Here is a 25400-nt window from a genome sequence, read left to right on the forward strand (position 1 = left end):
AAACATATAAAATAATTGAAATTATGGCAAAAATTTATATCGTTAATTATCGATATCGATTTCAACAGCTTTAGTTTTTAAAGTGCAGGGTATATGCGAATTCATTTCTGTGTGGCTTTAAAGTTTGTGTTTGTTTGCTCAGGTGTGCATATTAAGTAGCCAACCCATGTGACCCAAGCTTGTGTTTTTTTTTTTTGGCAGCTTTGCTATTAGCAAGACACACACACACACACACACACGTAGTAAAATAATAAATTGCCAGGCAAAATGTAACAACAAAAACAACTTGATGGCAGCTTAAGAAATCAAGAGCGCTTGGCAGGGCGACTCAACTTGGACTCCACATGTTTAAGATTCAGCACGCATAGCTTATAAAATAAAAATTAAAATTCCAATTGCAAACCTCAATAATAAAACACTTTTAAGTGCCACCAACGCAAAAGTCTGCCAAACATTCCAAACAAATATATATATATATATATATGAAAGGTAGTGCGAGCGCAGACATTTCGCTCTATGCTATTTTTGCTGTCAAAGCAACGACGGCGCTTGCGTTGTGTGTGGAAGTTTATTAAAAATTTTGCCAAAAGGCATCTATCAGTTATGAGAGGCGACGGCGGCGGCGGCGTCGACTATACGCGGCTCATTTCAATGAGTTTCGTGCTGCTTTCTCGTTTAGCACCAGCAACAGCAGCAGCTGCTGCTGGGGGGCAGCAAGTCGCGCTGCGGTCGCCTCGCTGCTTGTAATTGGCATTCCGCACATTGACCGAAATGAAATTGCTACGTGCTTTCATTTCGAAAGGCAAAAGCGGCGACCACAACAAGGGACCGACGACGACGACGACGACGCATAAGACAGAGCGAAATGCTTCATTGACCAGCAGCGTGTGGAGCTGCCCAAAATGCTGCTGCTTATTTACAACGTTGCTAGGCCTTTCAATTTTTTACACACACACACAGCCACACAAAAACATATTAAGGCAATCATTACGAGCTTCGACAGTATTCAGGCCAAACAGCCGCAGCTATCATAAGATTCTTATGTCTGCAAGCTCAGCTGGGGGGCGCACTCAAGTCGAAAGAGAGAAAAAAAAAGGGTGCGGCAACCCCAAGCGCGCGCGAAAATCGATACTCACGCTTATTGAACTTTCTGTCAGGCCCACATCTTTGCTTTTCATCTAGAACTGCATATTCAACCCAAAAATATATATACTATGAGTTTTTTACTGTACAGGCGACACGCCTGCTATTGACAGCCAGCAAATTTTGCTGTCAAACTGCTGCTGCTGCTGGGGGGGTGCGTCTTTCAATTGTTTGCATTGTGGCAGATTTTTCTGGCTGTTGATGCGGGGGCCATAGGTGAATTTTTTATATTTTTCAAACGCATGTTAAAAACTTTGTGTGCTCACTTTAATATTTAATGCAGCAATAAGCTAACGTATACGTAATATTAAGTATACGCTCTTTCATCTATCATGCGGCACAGTTTAGAGCAGAAATTTTGAGCGTTGAGTTGTCATCATCAAATTTATGCGCACTAACTCTCATAAAAATGGCAGCAGCCTCAGCCTAAGACAACACTTTGCATGTGGAAGCGGCTTTGTTGTTGAGATTTATGTACTCTGCAGCTTAAGCAAGACACACGCACACACACACACACGCGCATGTAGGTGCGGCTGTAAACAGTGGGCTGCCGCTAAATCCGACCGAGGCACTTAAGCGACGCGCTTCCGGCTGCCTAAACAAACAGCAAACAGAACCAGCGAGACAGCGTTAGAGCAAACGAGTTAGCGAGCTATTCGACTAAGCATGCAATAATATATCATGCCGCAGTTTATCATTGCTATGACGCCAGACTGAAAATATTATACTGCGAATTTATTACCAAACAATAAAAGCAAAGTGCAGCAAAAGACTTGGCAGCAACATTTAGCCTGACAGACAATTTTGACGAGCCGCCCGCCAAGGCAAACAAATGTATTTCTTAGCTAAAAAATAAGTAGCGCGCATTAAAGTGTGGTGCTGCCAACTTTTTTATACACTTAGCAATTTATTTTAGATTATTACGTTAGATATTGTGTGTATAAATTTGCTTTCTGCAATTTACAAAATACATTTCCAAAATTTAAGCAAATTGCTGCTGAAATAGAAGAGGCAACACTTCCAATTTAGTTGCACTAGACCTCTAAATGTTTTATTTTAATTTGCGGTGTAGAGGGTAAGAAATTCAAGTTTCCAATAAACAACAATCTGCAGCATAAATTGGAGTATCTATGTACCAAATTTGGTGGCTCTAGCTCTTATAGTTTCAGAATTCTGTTTGTTCATACAGTCAAATATATGAACAAACAGCAGTCAATTAACGTAATTTGTCTTGCTGATCAATTATAAATATATTTTATGCACTTCCAATTTAGTTGCACTGGCTTTTAAAGTCACGAAGTTCTTGTTGCTCATATATTGTGTAGGTCTAAATGTTTTATTTTGATTTGCGGTGTAGAGAGAATGAAAATCAAGTTTTCTAATAAACAACAATCTGCAGCATACATTTAAGTATTTATATACCAAATTTGGTAACTCTAGCTCTTATAGTTTCAGAATTCTGTTTGTTCATACAGTCGAATGTATGCACAGACAGCAGTCAATCAACGTAATTTGTTTTGCTGATCATGTATAAATATTTCTTATGAGGTCTGGAATGTGTCTTGCTAACTGTTACATACCTATTGTGCAACTTGCGCATACCCTTTTTTATAAAAAATGCAAAGTGTATTAAAAAACACATTGCGCCGACATAGACAGAAAGAAAGGCATTTTTAATAAAATAGTTGACAAGCTTATACTCTGCCCAGGCGATAGAGAGAGCGAGAGCGAGAGAGAGCGAGAGAGAGCGCGCGAAAGAGAGTGCAGAGCTTAGAGGCGACAGCAATCAACAAATATTTATGTGCGCATGTAAATATACGAGTGTGTTTATGTATTCATGACAATCTCGAGAGCTGTCACAGATACGACGACGACGTCCACGTCGAACTAGACGCATGCATATTTTTTACTATTAGCCAAGGCTAGATAAAAAAAAATACGCAGGCAGGCAAATCAAAATTGCTGCTGTCAACTTTTTGCATAACAATTTCTTTTTTTTTATTTCATTTTGCACACATCGGGCCGAAAACAGACAAATAACACAAGTTTGCTAAATTGTCAGCTGCTCCCCCACATACATTTTATGTTTTGTCTGTGTGTGTGTGTGTGAGCATATTTCTCTAACACTATGCTGGGCTTGTTTTTTACCCTTTGCCTATGTTTTTATGGCAAGCACTCTTGAGTTAGCACAATTTTAGTTTGTTGCTTTTATTTTATGTGTTGTTGGGTGGAGGGTGGAGGGGGTTGAGGGTGGGGGGTGCACTAAATTGCCAAACATTTTGCGCATAAATGACAAATGCCTTTGATGGCATAAAATATGACTTTGCAAATTGTTTTGCAGCATATAAAAAGGCGTTTGCCCCCTTTGCCACTTTCGGCTTAACGAGCATGCAAAATGAACGATGTTGGCTATTTTTGAAAACGTGTTGATGGATGCCTTTAGTTAGGATTCCCAAAGCACAAGCAACACACACACACAAAACGGCACATTATTTACTTTCTGCTTTACCAAATACAAATAAAACTATTTTAAGCAGTTTGGCCTTAGAGTGAGAGATACACGCCAAATATTTGTGTGTGGCAGTTTAGCTTGGATTACTTTCAGTTGAAGTGAGCAATTGCATAAACAATTCAAATGTTCAATTTCAAGCGTTAGCATAATTTAGTTTATTTTTTTATTATATGATAAAAAATATTACTGAATTGAAAAATAGAAAATACGCTCTTAATATTTGTTTGCATTGCTGTTAGTTAAAGTTAAATTTTGTAAACAAAAAGTCTGCAATGACAGTTTGGAATTTTTGTTTAATGAACCAACAAATTAACTGCAAGCTTAAAGATTAAATATTTTGAGTTTTTGTTTATGCGAATACTTTAATTTGTTTTAAATTACAAACATTAGCGCTATTATGTGCTATAAGTTCAAAGATGAGAGGATAAACCATTTGATAATTAATGAATATCACACAAATTTATATTTCGAGCAACTGATCCAACAGTTGGAATAGCGATAAGCTTTCTATGTATAAGTATCTATAGCATTAAGAGTTAGAACAGTAAGTAGCAGCTCGAGCGTAGCAAGCAAGAGTCGAAAGAAAAGATTTGAAGCGAATAAGTATATAATTCAAATATATGATGTATACTTATTTTAAGCTAACATCAAAGTTTGTGTTTGCTGTTTTTGAAACATATAAAATATTTATAGACATATCGTTATTTAAGTTCGGATTTAAGCAGCTTTGAAATTCGATACTCTACTTTTAATTTACAAGGCCGCTTGAGCGTCTCACTTTGGTTTTAATTAATTTAAATATAAAATTTCATAACACTTAAGCAGCTGCAGCACACGTAATTGCCTTTGCCTTTGGCTTTGGCTTTTTTTTGTACTCAGCAGGTGCTTTCAGAATTGATTGACAATCAAGCTGTCGCGGCATCAATTATAAATGACATTGCCCAAATGTGAGTTTGCTGTTAATGGAGCTTACACGTTGGCAGGCCTGGAAATGTCTTTATTAGGATTGCGAGAGTTTTACAAGCATTGTCAATACATATGCTTGTAAATTGACGGCGTTAAATATTTAACAACATAATGCTAATCATTCATTGGGGCAACAAAATTCATTAGCGACGCGTCGTCAAAGCAACCAAAAACGGCAGCAGCAGCAGCAGCAGCTGTTGCCCCACGCTCGAAACCGAAAACCTCAAACCGCGGCCTAAGCGCAATACCAGCGAAAACTAAAACAAATATATAACACACACACACACACGCACACACATACACTCACACACATTTCCTGCTGTTGCTGAGCGGTCGCGAGCGCGGGCGCGCGTTGCTGTTAAGCAAACATTACACAATTTTGATTGTATTTCCGTTTGGTATGCGCGACGGCGGCAACAACAACAAAAAAGCAACAACGACAGCAACAGGAAGTTGCGCTTATTTCCGTTTGTTTACCTTTACGCTCTACCTTGATTAAATGTCAGCCCGTGGCTGCCGTCGTCGTCGTCATCGTCGTCGTGTGGGCGTCGCTTGCCTAAATTTGCGGTGAATCTCATCTGGCAATTTAATGCTGTAAATGCGCGCGCCAAGATAAACATAAAAAAAGCGCCGAAAAAAATGTGAAAATGAAATAAAATAAAATACATATAATTTATGCTTTTATTTTGTATGCACGAAAATGTGCAAACATTAAGCTAATCATGGGCACTTTGATTAGCTGCTGTAATTAGCAGATATCTTTAAAGCAAAGATTAAATATTTTGCACGAAATTGCTATTGATATTGCTATTAATATTGCATGAAGCGCTTTCAATAAATAACAAACAATAAACGACAAATTGAATGTATCACGCAACTGAAGTGACGCTTATATTTCTTATTTATTTGTTGCAATGCATTAAATTACAATCTGTAAAGGTTTTATCGCAATCTGCAACTCAATTTAAACGCTCAACACAGCAGCGTTGACCGCATTGACAGCCCGACCTTGCGTATGAAATATGAATACAACACTTGGTCAATTATGTGCCAAACACACGCACACACGCACACACACACGCAATCATTTATGCGTATATCATTTTAAATTCACTTGTTATTACGTTTTTATCATTTTAAATTTGTGTTGTATTTATTATTGAGCTTTAAGCAGCAGCAGCAGCTAATTAATGGCACAGCAATTTGCTATGTGGAAAAAAGTAAAAAAATTGCGCGCTGAAAAGTATGCTATGTAAAATGTGCGGCTGGCATTTGTAGGTCAGAGCCGCAGATTCTTGCTTTGGGCTGTATTTTTTTATTTTTTATTGTACAATGCTTTATGCTGTGGTCTGCCAAATGTTTGTTGATTGTGTCGGCGCATGTTTTGGCATAATTTATACGCATATCGCAGTTGCCGTATCGTAGCTTTGTCTGTTTACTTTGGAACACACGTTTAATGTTTTATTTTTTATGATTGTTTGCGCACAACTTGTAATTCTATTGTTTTACAATTTTATATATATATATAGAGCAGCTGCCAATTGCAAATGTATATTTGAATAATTGCTACAGTTACATGCAGCGCATGGCAATTTATTAAAATGGCGGCGCACGAATATTTTATTTATGTATTTAGTTTTGGCAGGTACAACTTATGCCGCTGGTCAATTTCAACAACAGCAACTAAATTCCAGCTATTTATTTATTTATGCGCAAATCTGTTAAAAATATAACCAATGCAGTCATATTTCAAATTAAAAGCCACTTGTGCCAGCAAAACTAAAACTAAAACTATGTAAAGTAAAAAGTTTTGTGTTTCTGGGCGCATATATTAGTCATATGTGTATGTTACATGCGCATAAATGCCCATTCGAGCGTTTCATAATGGCGAAATATATTTGAGTAACAAACACCAAAAGAACATTTTGCCTTTGCCATCAACTCATTTTCACATTCTATGTAGAACGCGCCGCCAATGTGGCGCGTTGGCAAAATGCCAAAAATGAGACACACACACACACACACAGGCACACATATGTATATTTGCTATATAGCAAAAGAATGTTAGTTAATGTATGCGCCAGAGAGAGCAACTAAATTATCACTAATATGAGCAGACTATGGAGACTCAGCATAATAGTACTTATGTGCATGTGTGTGTGTGTGTGTGTGTGTCAATGGGCGTGGCAAATAAACACATCAGCTAAAATGCTCTTAACTTAAATTAACACAAGACTTTGGCGCAGCAGCTTGCTACGATTTTAGTCAAGCCAAAGTCATTAACTTTCTATACAGGGCTGCATACATTTATCTTAGCTATAGCAAAAAATCAATAAAATGCCAGGCAAAATACATTTACTAATAAATCGGCTTATAATATATAACAATATAAAAACAGTTGCTCATAAATTATTACGCACAGTCGCTATTCAGATTTTGACTTAAGCTTGAGCTAAGACCAAAAGCAATTTGTGCGAAGTTTAGCGTAAGTAACGAAATTTTTGCAGCTTAGACAATAATTAATAAATTGCATGCAAGTCGTAGCATTTATAGCTTACACTAGTTTGTAGGCTAGTGTAGCAGCGCTTATATAAAAGTAACTGCGTTGACTTTAAGCGCAACTAAATGAATTTGCTCTCCAAATTTTTGAAGCTGCACAAAATAATAAAAAAAGCAACACTACTTTGTAGACTAGTGTAGCTTTGCTATTGCTTATATATAAGTATTTGCATTGCCTTAAACTTAAGCTGTTTCATTCATTTGAAGCTGCACAAAATTAAAATAAAGCAACTTTGTAGACTAGTGTAGCAGCTCTTATATAAAAGTATCTGCATTTGCTTTTTTTTAGTGTAAGTGAATCAATTTGCATTTAATACAATAACTAATTTATTTTTGCAATCCTTTTATACTACTTTGTAGGCTAGTTTAGCCTGCAAGCAGCTCTTACTTGAAAGTAACTAAATGAATTTGCTCTAAGCTGCTTCATTTTATATTCTGCACAAAATAATAAGAAACGCTGCTTTGTAGACTAGTGTAGCTGGCTATTTTTTATATAAAAATATTTACGTTTTCTTATTCTTAAGTTTAAATTTTAAATATGCATTTAAATGAATTTGCTCTAAGCTGCTTAATTTTTGATACTGCACAAAATAATAATAAAAAAATGCTACTTTGTAGGCTAGTGTTGCTATTGCTTATATAAAAGTATTTGCATTGCCTTAAACTTAAGTTTAAATATTTAATTTGCATTTAAGACAATAATTAATTTCTTTTTTCGCTACTTTGTAGGCTAGTGTAGCTCTTATATAAAAGTATCTGCCTCCTTGAGTGCGTGTATCCTTTTTTTTTCTTTGCTTCGCACATCAGCATCAGCATCACATTCTCACTCGCTATGGCATACTTAAGCAATCGGAGCAAATGTTTTATCGTCACTTTACGCACACACATGCGTCTGTATCTGTGTGCTTGGCATACAAAATGGCGTCAGCTTCTGCTGCTTCTCTCGCCCTTTAATATGGGGTGGGGGGGGCCTCAATCGCTTTGAATGCCTATCAATGGCAAAAGCGAAGACAACAAGCGTATCAGGGGCACGTCGCTTCATTGTAAATTTAATAAGATTGTCAGACGGCGGCGGCGCGCGCAGGCAAATCAAATATCTAGCAATTATATGGTTACATAATTACGGCTGCCTGGCAACCGGTTCACAAAAAAAAAAAAAAAATATTTCTACGCTTTGGGGCGGGCTCGTCTCTCTAGCGAAAACAAACAAATAAATTTGAATGCAAAAGAGCAAAAACTTTGTTCACCAACATAAACAGCAAAGGCCTGCGCCACACAGTCAAAAGTTTACAATAAGCAGCAGCAAACCGTTGCCGCAAGCTAAACGAATTTTCGTTGTGCCCCCACCCCCGCACTCCATTTTGAGTTGAAGAGGCTGCTGCATAGGCAACAAAAGTGAAAGTCAAAGCAGCAGCAGCAGCCGCCGCGTTGGCTCAACTCGCTGTTAGTAGTGGCGGCGTCGTCATCGTCTTCTCTAAATTGCTACAAAATTTATTATTATTGTTTTATATAAACAGCAAATGCGCGAAAATAAAACAGAGCCTTGCCAGCCAGTCAAGCAGAGCTAAAGCTAAAGCTCTGAGGCTCGAAATTGAATTTTACACACACACATACAAAAGCTTTAAGAGTTTGGCGTTCATTTATTTGTTAGCGTTTACTTTGCCAATATTTTATGAGTGAAAATATTGCAATCACTCGTCTGATGAGTCATACTTATTTATGTTGATCCAATATCGAATGGCCAGAGCTTATAGTACACGCGTATTTGTAAGCACTTGAAGCCGATTTATATTTATTACTTACGCTTGGCCGCAGCTGAAAGCAATACATGTCCAGCTGCTGTCAATCGGCAGCAAATGAAATAAAATATGTAAAAATAGTTGCAGCAGCAAAAACATTCTGTATATTGACCGCACAACTAACCAAATGGAAGCAGCAGCAGATTTTTGTAACTGTATATATATACATATATACATATACACTGGTCGGCTTATATATTTTGTCATACTTTAAAATTAAATCTACTCATAATTTGAGCTAACTTAATGGTATCAATGGAAAGAACTTCAAAATCCCTTTTTAATGATATAAAATTTGTCTTAACCCATTAAGTAGCCATTAAATAATTGTATCTTTTTTTCTAAATTTAAAAAAAAAATATTGGGACGTAAAAAGTTGCCTCCTATCTTATAATTAAATAGTGACTACAGAACATAGTTTTTTCAAAAATCTTATTGCTTATATTTTTTATGATTTTTTGAAAATTATTATTTTGTGACTAATTTTTCCTTCTTTTCATACGAAATAATAATTTTCAAAAAATCATAAAAAAATACAAGCAAAAAGATTTTTGAAACTTTTTTGTTGCAGTTACTATTAATATTCATTGCAGCCACTTCTTGCATCCTAATATTTATTCTAAATAATCTAGGAAATAAGTTTCAAAAACCAGTATTTTTTTAAAATTCAAATTTTCATACATTAGAAAGGGATTTTGAAGACATTTCAATTGATACCAATAAGTTAGCTCCAATTATAAGTAAATTTAATTTTAAGGTATGGCAAAATATATATGCCCACCAGTGTATTTAATTAAAGCGCAGTTAAGTCTGCGCTGATTGGTATTGAGTGTTTGCTGCTTTGCTAAACTTACGCAAATTAAATGTCGTGGGAATATGACAAGAGCTCTTGCAAATTATCTCAAACACAAAAGGCAAAAAGCAATAAATACGCATACGTAGGGTGGTACAAGGAAATTTACATATTTTAAATAACTTGTGGGGCAGCTAGACAGAGCGAGACGCTAAGGGTTGACACCAATTTATTTGCAATTTGTTTGAAATTTATATCAAAGGCACACACACACTAACACTAGCACAGGCAGCATAATTGCACTCATAAAATTGCGCACAGCTCAGCGCCTCTGTGTGTGCTCAGCCTGCAGTTGCTTGCCAATATTTATGCATATCTGGGAGATACGCAGACAAACAGACAAATTATGTGCTCATTTGAATAGACATTCTAATGCGAATCACGTTAACAGAAATTCATTGAAGCGTGTGCAGGACCTTTTGGGGGCTGCTCAAAGCTCAGCTACCTTGACTTTTGAGCTCGCTGTCTCAGTCATCCAATCAGCCGTACTAAAGCGGCACACATGTGTGCGTGTGCTTGTGTGTGTGTGTGTGTGTGGCAAGGACGAAACTTATTTTGGGCACCAATACACAGTTAATCTATCAGGACATGGCACAATGTGTAGAAAATTAAATGTACTGCGACTACGACGTCTGCGTTTGTGCTTGTGTGTGTGTGTGTGTGATGCAAACTAAATACACAACAAGCTGCGCATTAAGTCGATTACTTCAAGTAGCACGAGCTGCTGCCAGCTACAGCAGTCGCTGCTGCTGCTGCTGCTTTGTCATTACAGCTAGTCTAACAAACACACCACCCACCCAACAAACCACCCCCCATACAGCACCCAGCACCCCCTCTAACAATTCGACTTCATGTGTTGTCTGTGGCTGCGACTCACTTAATTTTCGCTTTTGCTGCCACTTCAAGTGTAAATGACTACCCAAGCCACATAGCACATGTAGCCAAGTGTCTTTGTATGTGTGTCGCTATCTATACATGTGTGTGTGTGTGTTTATAAGCTGAGGCTGCTTTTTAATAAGCAATTTACTTTTAGCTTAACAAGCGCTCAAGTGCCGTCGCTTGTAATGAAATACGCGCCAGCCTAAGCTTACACACACACACATGCACACACATGCACACATGTATGTGTGCTTGCTGCGATAATTAATTTTTTCAGCCTGCATGCGCAAAAGTTAAGACCTGCGAGTTTAAAAATAATTTACTGCTTGTTGTTTTTCTTCTTTTTTTCTTAATACATTCATTTGAATATTTATGTTTGCTTAGACTTTTTGCTTTTGCACAATTATCAAGTATACGTAAAACTAATAAATTTTCAGCGCAACTGTTTTACATAAAATTACAAACAGCTTTATTTTTGTTGCCAACTCGTTGCCCCACAAATCATTCAGTTGCCACCTGTGCTCCGAAACTTCAACATGTCAGCATAGTTTTTATTATTGGCCACGCGCATTGTGGCCACGTTAACATGACAGCAAATTTAAAGCTGCGCATAAATCAATTTCAGGCTTTTTATTACGTTCTGCATCTCAAGTTAATAAACCAAAGTTGACAAACAGCCGCGCAGTCGAATATTCTGTTTGCAAGTGCATAAATATTATTTTAAAATCTCTCAATGAAATATGGGCAGCAATTTTTTGACGGATTGCCCCCCCACACACGCCCAGCCACATTCATAAATAAATTTTATATATAATATATATATATGGGATCAACTGACAGCGGCTGCCCCTCAGACTGTCAAAATAAAAGCTTTTACCCAAAACGAAGCAGAAAAAAAAAAGCAAAATTAAAAGTTATACCTAAAAGCTGCTCTTGATTTGCATATTTAATGCTATTTGCATAAAGAGCATACCTCAGTGTCTCCCTCTCCCTCTCTCTCTCTCTCTGCTCTTTTGCTTTGTCAAATTCTAGCGAAACGAGCGTTTCCCATATGCAACAAAATATTATTGAACAGGCAGTCAATATTTATTTACAATGTGAAAATTCCACATAATTTGAGAATTGATAACAACTTTTATATTTTGTTGCTTTTAAACGCAAACAGCAACAAATTAAAATTTCTTTAGTAAAGCTTCAATAAATGGTTTAATAAATATTAAAAAAAATAAATGCTAGATAAATCTAATTTTTAATAATTATTAATCATTAATCATTATTTTAAATCAAAAGCTTGCTGTTGCTAAATTTAATAACTTTAGCGTACTTCAATGCATTTGCTGCTAGAAATTTATAAAGCAAACAACTTTTCTAAATTGTTGCAGCTTAACTTTCAATAAATTTGCTAATAATTTCTTAAACAAGCAACCAAAAGTTTTTCAACACAAATCTTTCCACAGTAAACTTTATAATATAATAAGGAAAATCTTTTTCAATAAATTTGATGCGCAGTGTAGCTCGATGTGTTTTATAAAATATTTTATACATACCTTTCGTTTTAATCAGCTTTGGCTCAGTTTTGTGTATACACGCACCTAAAAAAGAAAGAAATGAAATGAAAAGAGTTTGAAAAAGGGTTTTAAGTATTAGAATGTGTTTTCTCATTTTTTTGTGCCATTTTTTGGTTTGGGCTTAAATTTGACGCAAGTTCAAATGCACAATATGTAAATACTGATGATCACGCTATGCTCATGGAATTTAAATTTCGTAAGCTCGCCAAACAGAGTCTGACCCTTTGTGTGTGTGTGTGTGTGTGTGTGTGTGACGAGGACACACGCAGGCAGGCGACAACAATAAAATTAAATATTCCATTTAATGGTCGCGTAGCCAGCCCAGACGACTTAGTGCGAGAGAGAGAGAGTGAGTAGTAAGCTCGCTTGAAATATTTAACTTCATTTGCATCGCAAGTTAATTTTCTCACTCCAAGAATTTACTATTGAGTGTTGTGGGGGCGGGTTGCAGAAATTCAGCTTGAGCTCATATATGTTTTGTTTATCGCAAAAAAACCAAAATTGCATGCACATTATATCAATTTTATAGCCTTGGCCTCAAGCGCAAAGTCCTGCGTGTTGTCCTCGCCAGCAGCAAAGCAAATAAAATGTGAAAAGATTTTATGTTGGGTCCACCCGTTTTGCTTCAGCAATTGTATCCTTTTTATTCTAATTTTTTTGCATAGCTTATCGCAGCCTTTTGTTTCGCTTTTTTTATGTATATAGTAGCTCGATTAAGTGGATTATATAAATTGCTTGGATTATATATTCAAATTTTAAAGCACACACACACTTCAGGCTTCATCGATGACACAAATAATGCCTCAATTAAGTTGACGCCAGCAGCTAAGCAAAATGTAATGAAAAACATGCCACAATATTCTTTGCGTTGCTCAATAGATATTTAATACTCGGCAAAATGCCGCATGCCACCAGCAAAGAAAAAAAACATTAAAAAAAGGAAACAAAGCAAAAAAAAAAAACAAGCAGCGGCAACCACAGAAGCGGCCACGTTGGCAAACAGCGTTGAATTTTTTTGCTTTTTTTTTCGTGCGCTCTTTTTTACGCAACACAAGTCGTGCCTTGTAATGAGTGTGGGTGGCGCTGGGTGGTGGCTGGCTCAACATTTGTTTACATAGTATTTTTCATGTTTTTTTTTTTTTTTGTACATATTTTTTAATGATTTTTCTTCATTGCAAGCGCGCGCTGCTTTGCTAACTTTTAAAGATGGCTCACTTTGCCTCACTGTGCGCTGCTGCTGCTGCGGGCGTGAGCTTGGAGTTAAAGTGCTTGTGGGTTGGGGGGCTGGGGGTTGCTTCTCATAATTGCGCCTTGGCAATATTCTAAGACTGTATACAGCGAACTTTTCAAGTGAAAGAAATTTAATTTCAAAATGTAGGTTTAACGAACGGAAATTGCTTTCGCTGACTCTCAAAACGAAGTCAGGCAGGCTCTACTTCTTGCTTCTTCTTATTGCACATAGCATTGTGTATTGTTTTGTCGGTGTTTGCTATTATTATTGTTGTTGTTTTTATTTTTACAAATGTTCTCAACTTTTTTTTGGTTTGTTTGTGCAACTTTCTTTCTGATTGTGTGCGGCAAGTAAAAATGAAATTATACTTTTGGCACGTCGATTGCTTCGCTTGCTGCTTCGCCCTTGGCCTGTTGGCCCATTGGCCCCGTTTTCACTCTCAGTATGGGCAGCTGGGCGCGTAATTGCGACTGATTTGTTCGGCATTTTGCACGGCCATTTATTTTCGTTATGGCCAACATGGCATGAGGTTAGCCAGGATGTGGGCTCGAAGCTCCGCTAAACCGCTGATTGCACCCATTGGGAGTTTGTAATGTTAAACAAACGAGAGCTGAACCGCCAGCCAAACCAACAAACCACGCTGCAGTTATAATTAATGAATACTTCGTTCTGCCTCTGAATAAAACAAAGATATAAGCAATCGCGCTATATAAAAAGTATAAGAAATCAATGCTTGAACTTTAAGGAAATGAGGTTTGTGTATGTGAAACTGTATGGAGTAGCTTAGAAATTTATTTAAACTCCCCTAATTTAAAATAATCTAAAAAATATTGCCATTTATTTTCATTAACTTTTAATTAATTAAGGTACAAATACAAAATTCGTGCATATTTACACAAGAATATTAATGTGAAAACAACTGTCCAAGCGTTTTGAGCAATAGCAAAGAGAGAGAACAGAAGAGAAGCTCTCTCTCTCTCTTAGTATAAAAACACAATTCAAATCAAGCACGAATTTGCTTTGCTTCATATGCGCAAATGCATTAACCGTAATGCAAATGCAAACGCAAATGCGTTTAACCCCGCGCGTTTACCGAACGAAACTTTACACGTCTAACACACTTCACTGATCAAAGAGAACTGACCTACAAATTGCAGCAACTGCAACGACGTTTAGCGTAAGCCGCGCTGCCTTAGCGGAAAAAAAAAGGAGCGAGCACTAAGCGTCGCTGCCTTAGCGCGTGAGCAGCGCTGCTGAGCGTGGGAGCAAGCGCATAGACAGAAGCTAAGAACAAAGGTCGGCTTAACCAAAGAGTGTACTCACACTCGTGCGTCGCTGCATTATCGCAAAAGCAGCGCTGCTTAGCGTGGGAAAAAGGGAGCGAGCACATGGTAGAATAATACAAAGTAGCGGACTGCGCTCTTAGGTTACTTAGCTTCTTCTTCCTTTTTGCTGCTTTCTCGCTGTCGCTCTTTTCGTTTTGTAAACAGCAGCTAAGAGAAAGCTACGCTTTAAACTAAAGAGTATAAAATGCTCTCTGATTCTATTCACCAACAAAGATGGCGTAATCGACTTGAGTAAGCTCAAGATGGCAAGTAAATATTTAGCTTGTTAAATAATTTCTAAATTATTGCAAGCACTGTTGTATAAATTAAAATATTAAAAGCACAACAATAATAAACTGCATTGTTGTCTATAATAGAACATTATTTAATATGCAGACGAGTTGTATAATTTAGCAATTGAATTATGGGCAATATTATTAATTGTTTTAGCCAAAGGTAATCGTAATGATTAGTAACTAAGCAAATGTAATAATGTTATGAGTACAATTTAAGAACAAAAATAATTTAATTGGCAATGATTGAAGTTATGAAAAATAAAATTCAACTACAGTGTGTGTTCAGTTCAAACAACGGCTTAAATTTTGCCAGCTTGAGCGTTTTTATAAAACAAAGTCGCTGCTACATTCGCGTAGCACTCAATGGTTCCAAGGATTAGCCAGCTCTCCTCTAAATGCCATGGCCAACAAACTAACGCGGCAAGGACTAAGCTTATGCGCTTTGCATGCACTTTTGACTTATTACAAAGTCTCGTTCAGCTCACAGCGTTTAGGCCGCGCTAGTCGAACTTTGTCTGTGACGGCCAAAGCCATTGCCAGGTTTTCAAATCTGGTCACCACCCTGCGCTAAAAGTTGTGAGCACAAAGCTCAAAGTTGGAACAGCAGGCAAAATAAATAAAACAAGCTACTGGCAAAGCGATAAGCAAGCTTATATAAAAACATTAATAACATTAGCTCAGCTCTCACACACACACACAATCGTATCCTATGTAAACTAATCAAAGTTTATGCTACAGCAGAAAAGGAAAAACAAAATTACAGACAAGCAGCTTCTACTCGAAAATGTGCACAACAAATTGCTTTATTTTTCAATGTTGCTCTATTCCTTTGGATATTTTAGAATATTAACCCAGAAAACGTGCGACGCCAGTCTGACCCCCACACCCAACTCGCTGCTCAACAAACTAAGAAGGCGAAAAAAAATCGAAAATCAATTTCGTTTAATGTGCCCGAGTAAGTTGCTGCTTGCCTTGGGGGCCAACTCACGCACACACACACACACACACACGCCAGCAAGTGCGCCCACCCCCCCTCCAACACCCACTCGTTGGCTAAAATCAGAATTCGTGTGCGTTGGCGTCGCTGCCATTGGCCAAAGCATATTTTTGCATACACTCGAGGCGTCCCATCCACATCCAAAATGTCTGTAGTTTATGCAAAAACATTTTTACTCAAAGCCCGCATAAATTATGGCAGCCAAGGCAACTGGCAACTGGCAACTGGCTGCACTACAAAGCTGTCTCAACCATAACATTAGACCGTATCTAAAGGATGTGGAAGTCCAACGACGTGGCCAAGTGGCCCGCAAGCAGATATTACTCCGCCTACTTTGCATGTCATTTGGAGCGGCCGAGAGAGCGGAGAGAGCGCTGCCAAAGACACTCAACTGAATTAACTTCATTTGTGGGCACAGTTTAAGCCACCAAGTTGCACAAACTATAAGTTCAAACTAAATTAAGTTATTTATACTGCAAACAAGCAAATATTGCAACAATTAGAGACAGCACTGCGGTTATGTGCGGTATTTTTATTGATTGCTCAGCTCATTTTAAAATTTTTGAAGCTCGAAAGCCTTAAAACAAAGCTTGGATTATTTTTGAATTTATCTAACTTCTCTTATTGAATCAATAACGCGCTAAAATTAGAATAATATTGAAAATAATCGAAGTAAATTATAGTAATAATATTTCCATAATTTGCTATACCTCTATAATATTTTCAACAAGCGCGAAAACTTAAAATAAAGCTACATATAATTTATTTAAAGCATATGTATCTAACTAATATTAATGTTAAAGCATATTTTTTTAAATATTCTGATCAACTAATACGTAATTCCAACTAGAAACTGAAGTTATATATATATTCGCTTGTTTTTTAAATCTTATCTAATTCACGATATGATTAACACGCTGCAAATGTTCGTACTTAACAAATATTCCATACGATTTGAGAAAATAATTGGTAAGTCCAACTAGCAATTTAAATATAATATATTGAAATTTTTTAAATCTGTAAATAGACCTAATCTAATTCACGATATGATTTTTTGTATTTAACAAATATTTCATGCGCTTTGAGCAAATAATTGGCAAGTTCAACTACCAACTGAAATAAATATATTGAAATGTAATACATCAAGCTGTGTTTCATATTTTTAACTCAAAGTAAAGTCTGCATCAAGTCTATAATTATTTGTTAATATTTTGCAAATTGCGATTCAACCAATTTTGAAATTCCTAGTTCCTTAAATTGTTATGCAGTATTTATTTTAGTATTTAGTATGCATTACAAATTCGCTTTCTCTATGGAAATAAATGTATTTGCTTAATAAATTGTAACACAAATAGTGAGTAGGACTACTATGCATCTTCTATATATATAAAGTATGTAGCCCGGAACATTGGGAACTTAACTAAGCAAGTTTTGGCACGAGTGCTCTTGCCGTGTTGACCAATGAACTCGAAAAGTTGCTTCCGTTTCCGGTCTAGTTTTTATACGTGCACAAGAGCCGTGTTTCATCTTAAAGGGCTCACCTGTCTGTGCGTCCGTACGTCTGTCTGGCCACAGTCAGTGTTTATTTTATTGTTGTTGTTGCCATCACCATCATCAGTTTTGCCATCAACATGAACATCATCATTATTATTATTGCTGTCGTGGCAGCTTCATATGAAAGCCAAAAAATTTCCACCAGCATGAGACGCCATTTTGGTTAATGTTGTTGTAGTAACATTTTTGTTGCTGCTCTTCTTTTCTTACTTTTTTTTAACGTGTTTCTCTCATGTTATTTACTTAACAATTTACTGAATAATTTAGGCAGACTTGGGCTGCCTTGCTATTGTTGTTGCTATTACACTTCCTGTCTCGTGTCTTCCGCCTGCGTCTCCGCTCCAGGCTCATTGGCTGCTAAATTATGAACGAGCTGCTCATATAAATATGCAGCATTTTTTTTTCGTCTTCAACGTTGCCATGTGGAACTCAAAGTGAGTGTGTGTGGGCGATAGTTGTCCACCCACCTTGGCTGGCATATTTAAACTACGCCCGTGTCTGTCTGTCTGTCTCACTGACATTTAATGCGGTTAGCATATGTCGCTGTGTGTGTGTGTTCTGTGTTGATAATGTGCATAATAAGCCTTAATTAATGTTAAATAATGAATTTTCTCATTTACTGCCGCCAACCAATGCTGAAAAGCCAATGCCTCAGGTATGCGCTTTAACCCTTTACCTGGAGCTAGTTCCCTGTGGGCTGTCGAATATGTAGAGCAGCAGCCGCTTAGCATTTAGCGTAGCAATTTCTAATGCCAACAATGTTGTTGTGGTTAAGCTTTGGCTTCAGTTTAAAAGCCAAACTCACGCAAACTTTGTTTATTTTTGATTCATTGATAGTTGAAATTCAAGCGAATAAGCGAAGTTTGGCTTTAAGTCTACAAATTTTAATTTAAATAACGCAAATTCTTGCATGTTATTTAATAGCACAGCTGCTATTGTGTCTTGGTCGTGTACCCTTTTCAGGATATGCCACTTCAATAAAGCTTAAATTAAATATCTAGCAATTCATTTAAAAGCACTCAAGCAACAAAAAAAAATGTTGTAGCAAGCCCAAACAAAAACTTTAAGCATGATACATACAACAAAAGGTTGCGCATAAAAAGTTCAAACTGTTGTGGAACTTTTGGTTGAGTTTTATGTACACACAACAAGGATAACGGCGCAAGGAGCAAAAGCAATATCAATAATAATAACAACAGGCAACTAATAATAATACACTGAAAAAATTAGACATAACATACCGATAGCATAACAAAGTTCGAACTTTGTTTAATGTCAATATGTTGTTGTTGTTGTTGCTGTTGCTGTTGAGTTGTTGTTGCTGTTGTTGTTGTTGTTATAGTTAAGCATCAGTTGTGCGCTGCTTGCGTTGACAAAAATCAATGCTGACGAATATTTTATCCCTTTTTATGTGAATGTTGCCGAAATACAATCGCACGCACACACACACACACACACAATGCACAGCTATACACACACATACAAGCGCGACGAATAATGGCAGGCAATGAAAATGTGAGCGAAAGCGAAAGCCGCAAGAAAATGAAAGCGCAAAAAAAAAAATCAAAATAAGTTGCTTAGCTCAACGTTATTTTCTTTTTCTATTGTTTTGTTGCCTTTCAGTTTTGTTACTATTTTTTTTTTTATTTTTCTTGTAGTTGATTAGGCTACAGGCTCTCACATGAACATGTGCTGCTTGCTTTACATGTATGTGTGTATATATTTTATTATTGCAATTTTCTTTTATACGCGCGTGTTTTATTTCATATTGGTTTTATTGGTTTTTTGGTATTTTCCTGCTGACAGCAGCATTAATGTGGCGACTATTTATATATTTGACAATACTTTAATGCCTGCCTGGGTGGGCTGCTTGTAAAACTGAAGTGCCGTGTCAATCAAGCATCACTCAAAATTACACTTAAAGCATCCATTAGCCACACAAAGCGACGCTTTAGCGTTTACACATGTTTTTTTAGCTGTTTTGAGCGACGCGTTTTAGTTTTTTGTGCACTGCATTGCGCATTAAATTACAGCACTTGTATTTTGTTTTATTTTTTCGATGTTTATATTTGTTTGTTTGCACCGTCACGCACTAGCCCGTGCAATTTTTTTTGTTGTTTTGCTTGCAATTGCAGCGCTGCCGTTTGAAACTGAGCCCCACGCGCTCTGTCTGTCTTTGAAGACGTTCGTTTTTCGACTGCTTGGCCGCAACGGTCCGACGAGTTTCAGCAGCCAACAACGCTGTCGCTCGTTTATGCCGGCAGCGCTGCTCGTTCGCTAACGAAAACTGTTATACGCGAGCGGCGCAACAAACGAAGAGCGAATGAGAGCGCGCGCTCTCTTTAGCTTCGTGTCTTTTTATTTGCGTGATTTTTAGTGCTTTGCGGTATGTGATTTATATGTGCGTTGTTAAAATGCATAATAAATGTGTAATAACAAATTAAAATGCAGCTAACTATAAACATATAATGAGTTTGGCATAGACGCATTAACAATTATTATCAGCATTAATTTATTTATGTGTTCAATCTTAGCTCAGTTCATTTAATAAATGTTATAAATTGCAGTACATTATGCTTAATGTTGTCTCATTATTTAAGCTTAGCTAAGCAGCCTCAGTGCGGCTTAGACTATTTGTTGTTGTTTATCTGTTAGCGCAGCTGCTTGATAAGCACTATCAATAGCCTTTTTTGTTTACACGCTTACACGCTTTGTTATTGAGTCTCAGCGTATAAGAGTATAACTGTTCCCAGTATTTTGCTGTGAAATGTCCCAGTATTGTGTGAACTGTGCGAATTTTACGCTCTCAGCACTTCGTACGCTCCTTGGTTGAGTGAGAAGTGCACAGAGCTTGAAGCTGAGGCTGCAGCTATCAAAGCCAAAGCAACTGCCAAGCAAACACTGCGGGCTAAGCAAAGGCAAAAAGTATCGATTCAATTCCAATGCTTGCTGCCCCACCTTGTCTACAGCCCGCCCCCTTTTTCGTATTTTTAACAAAAATTCAGCTGTAAGTACTTATTTCTTTATAAGCTGCGTCTGTCGTCACCAAAATACGCTGCAAGTTAAGGTATAAGCAAATTTAAATCAAATATAAATGCGTATACTTGATTTATTTAAAATTCAGTTAGCAATTAAATATAAGTAGGCCTCAGATGCTCTGGCTACATTATTGTACTAGAATTAATTCTAAGTAATAATTAAAATAAATAAATAAAATATTTGATATTGTTAGCAAATGTTGCTTTTTATTAATCAAGCAGAAATAAATATGTCGCTTATACTTTATTAATTTAAACAACACTCTATTTAAATGAAATGAATAACAACATAGCATAGCTAAGAGTATTTATTATAAAAAAAATACTTGATACATATTTTAAGCAAATTTAAATGTTCAATTTTATATTTTACTTCTACTACTTTTATTTTAATAAAGTATTGCTGTTTAAATGAATAACAATATAACATAGCTAAGACCATTTATTATTTAAATAAATATACTTAATATTGTTAGCAATTTGATATGCTTATTGCTTTATATAAATTAAATGCTTTCTATATTTGATTGCTACTTTTGGATAACTCAACTTAAGAGTATTTCCACTTCGATTTGTTGTCTTCATTTATTATTGGCTTCTTTTTTTTTTTTTGTAAATTATTGTTGCTCGCGGTTCTTCAATTTGACTGCTGTTTTTCTTGTTTGCCGCGCAGCAAAGTCGACGTAAAGAAACGAAAGGAAAGCAAACAACCAATGGAGCAGATAGTAATGTTTATTGTTATTCTTGCCAGCCGCCCCTGCGGCCATTCAAATCAATTCTCTGGCCAAGCAGCAGCTTCTGCAACTTTATTTAAATAACTGTTGGCGATGGCTGGACAAACGCAACAGCAAAAGCATAAGAAATAACTAAAAGTGAGCGAAAGAGAGAGCGAAAGAGAGAGAGAGAGAGAGAGAGAGCGAGCGAGCGCTGTTTGTCAATGGCGTTGTAGCCACTTTGTTGGCATTAAGTATACGCACCATCAGCGCTAACTAGCGCATAGTGCACGCCTCGTTGTCATTGTTGCTGCTGCATATTTCAGGCGTATTAAAACTATTTAAGTTTTTAATGCGCCAACAGCGCAGAGCGCTGAGCGCTGATCTGCTGTACGGCATATAAATTGTTGGGGCTGCGAACTCCGCATTGCTGCGCTTTAAGTTGAGTATTAAGTTAGAGGCAACTTCAAAGGCCTCGCACGTCGTTGTCATCGGCGACAGGGACAAGAGACTGAGGCTGAGGATAAGCACGTGCAATGAGTGCGAGCATCCGGGCAACGAGAGTAGCGAGCGAGAAGACGTTGAGCACTTTGCCAAAGTTTTTACTTGGCTCGTGAGCAATTTTTTACTTTGTTGCTTTATAGGGATTTATGTTTAATCGGCCAAAGGTTGCGCGCACACACGCACCCATGTTAAAAGCTCTTTTGTTAGCAGCAACTAGCAACTCCACAGCACAAGCGAAAGAGACAGCGATAGAGTGGGAGAGCGGGAAAGCAAGCGAGTTAGAATAAATATTTTTAACGTTGTGTGCATATCTCGACACAAGTGCGAAGTGCTGATAAACAATGCTAGCAAACTTTAATGAATTACCCACAAACAAAAGATTCTTACGAGTTGCTGAAACGTAAAACAAGCAGCAAGCGCTACGAGAGCCAAGCAGATTAATATAATGTGCACCTTTATCTTAAGCAAACATGAAAATTGTAAAAAATGAAGCTGCTACATTTTAGTTGCGAATAGTTTCAATTACAAAAGCAAGTGAATTAATGAAGCACAAGCTTTAAATAAGAATTCAAAACAAGCACAAAATAGTGAGAAATTAAAAATACAATAGAGTTTAAAAAAGTTTTAATAATAAAATAAAGTGAGTTAATGAATTCAAAACAAAGCACAAAGTAGCGTAAGATTAAATTAAAAATCATTTTATATACAAATAGTTTCAATTTAGCTTTAAATTAATCAGTAGCTTTAAGCTAAACAAAGAATTTAAAAGACAATTAAGCGTTTGCTCGTTAAATAGTTAGATAGCATTGTCTGCTAAATTAAAAACTGTTAAAGCACAAAAGTTGCAGCTATTTGAAATGTGCTCAATCGATTTAATATGAAAGCAATTTAGTGCAATTGTTGCTTAGGATGTAATTAACAAAAACTTTTGCCGATGGCAGCAGGTAACTATGTCTTGACCCTTCTGCAGCTAAATACACGAACTTTTCCGTGTACTTTAATTAACCGACTCGAGTGTAGCTGACAACAAAACGGAGGCGAAATCAAAACAAGCTTCAGTTAATTGAAGTCGCCCACGGAGTCATGGATACTTGCCAGCCATGATCTTCGAGCGCTACTCGCATGTATACACACACACACTCTGTATGTGTGTGTGTGTGTGTGCACTCTGTGCACGTTTCACACAAAGTGTAGCATACAATTTGGCGCAGTCCTTTGATTTGTGTCTAGACAATTGTAAAACAAATGGCCGTGTTTTCTTTTTGGCATTTCATAGCCAAGGCGCAAGACATTCGTATCTATCTTTTGTCTGGCGCCAGTGCAACGTTTGCCACTCTTTTGCTTTTTTGTTAGCTTTGTTTCCTTTTTTAGTATTTGGCCTTTGACGATGCCGGAATTTTAATTTGCGCACGTGGCCGCCATGCCAAGGAAGCTGCTTGTCGATTGACGCAGACGAGCAGTTTATACGAATCTAAGCTAGCGGCAGTGAAATCACAAACTGTAACAAAGAATTATTCCACACACTAATTGAATGCCAACCTTCATATCAAGCTCAATAGCAAAACATGCAGCAGTTTGTTGCCTGCATTGGAATTGAATGTTCAATGCAAATATTTGTGCAAAAATATTTCACACGCTTGTGCTTCACAACTTTATATACAAAATATTTAACGCGCGAGGTTTGCATTTTTAGGCTTAGGCCCCAGCACAGCAGCAGCACTACAAATTGTCTATTGGCAGCCAGCCAGTGGGGGGGTAAATCTGTAAGCCGTTATTCTATCTATTTATTTGCAACTTTTTGTTTCAGCTGCAAATCTCTGCGTAGCTATAGCCAAACTTTTGTGCACACTATACAACTAAATAGAGTTGGCTACATGGCACAGCTCAGCTTAGTGTATGCTTTAGTCTGCTTGTGCTGAAATTCAAGCCGTCTTCTTATTAATACTTAAAATGCGCTGCGTTGTCAGGCAGGGATTTGCTGCAGGCTGCACAGCCAAATGGGAAAACTGTGCGCTCTGTCGATTTTGGCAATGCTTGCATTCCAAATGGGCGCAATAGTTACACTGTGGGCCAACATACCATAAGAATTTGAAGCTCTTAAAGCTTTGGCCAGCAAAGTGAATGCTTTTCATTTTAGCTCATTTGCATAAATGCTGAATTATTAAAGTAGTTTTTAGTATGTTAAACGCTTCAAATAAAATGCTGCAAACAAATTACTCATACGCATTGTTAGACGAAGTGTTAGAGAAGTTGCAAGTGCATTCAGTGTATATAATTGTATTAATAATAAAAGTGGCTTCAACAATATGCTAAGAACGAATCACTCATACGCACTGTTAGACAGGCTGCTTGCAAATTGAAAACAGATGTTAATGAAACAATGTGATATGTATTGATAAAGACTATTCAAGATTTAAAATATGTTTTTATGCTTTATATGTTAACAAAAGTAGTTAGACTAAAACCAGTTTAAATTAAATATTAAATGAATGCGCGCTTAACTAAAAATTCTTTCATATTCATATTCACTAAAGTACATTGCACATTTATTTTAATTTATTTAGCTCTAGAGCTTCATTCAAGCTATGAAACAAATGTTATATATTTAGCATGAGCTGCGTCGTTTAAGTGCCAAGCACAGCAGATACTTGCGGTATATGGCAGAGTTTGCAGCAACTTGAAGTGGGCAATTAGCAGCCCTTTTGCAACATAGAGACCAAATAGCTGCATAAGCTAAATGGCTGAGGTAAAAAGTAAAGTGTATACATATGTAAAATTGTAGCTAATTGCAAGTCATTGAGTGTGTGTGGAAACTTAAGTGGGGCTTAGACTTGCTGTGTGCACAATAATAAAAAAAAATTCCATACTTTTGTGATATACATATAATTTGAAGATGCTTAGCAAGTGGGCTGGCAAAAAGACATGAAGGTTAATTGCCGTTGCTCTATTGCCAAAAGCCATATAGCTACGACTATCTTCAGCTGCATTTGAGTAGCTACAAACGTGTGTGTGTGCGTGTGCGTGCGTGTGTGTGTCTGCTGTAAAATAAATTACATTTATGCTAACTGCCAAGAAAATTGAAAAATTCTGCATGGCTGACAAGCACTTGGCCTGCAGCTGCTGTCACACAGTTGCTGCAAAAAATATACACACACACACACAGGTGCAGCTAGCTTTATGCATATGTATTCATCACTTAAATTCACATTTGCATGCTTGGGTTCATTTAGAGCTAAGCACAATACAATTCAAATTGAGTGAAAGGAAAAACGCAGCACAAAATACATAACTTCAATATATGTACATATTTAATTTTACTAAAGTTCACATTCTAAGAAATGTAGCTAAGCCTTAAAAATTTATAAACATTACTAAGGCTGCTGTGAAAAATATTTGCGCACTGAACAATTAAAAATTGTGCAAATGCTGGCATATTTTACTCTTAAAGCTGTTACTTTAATTT

The 25400-nt window shown here is 36.9% G+C and overlaps 1 protein-coding gene across 1 annotated transcript in view; it reads right to left on the minus strand.

Moving 5' to 3' along the window:
* LOC108594252 overlaps window positions 1–19867 on the minus strand; it is a 39999-nt gene extending 20132 nt beyond the window's left edge. The window contains exons 1-2 of the mRNA XM_017979372.1: window positions 18924–19867; window positions 12259–12303 (exon numbers count right to left, since the gene is read on the minus strand). The gene's annotated coding sequence lies outside the window, so the exon portion shown is untranslated. The remainder of the gene's footprint in view (window positions 1–12258; window positions 12304–18923) is intronic.
* Between the last annotated feature and the right edge of the window lie 5533 nt (window positions 19868–25400).

Source organism: Drosophila busckii, chromosome 2L (assembly GCF_011750605.1).
Source record: "Drosophila busckii strain San Diego stock center, stock number 13000-0081.31 chromosome 2L, ASM1175060v1, whole genome shotgun sequence".
Classification (NCBI taxonomy): domain Eukaryota; kingdom Metazoa; phylum Arthropoda; class Insecta; order Diptera; family Drosophilidae; genus Drosophila; species Drosophila busckii.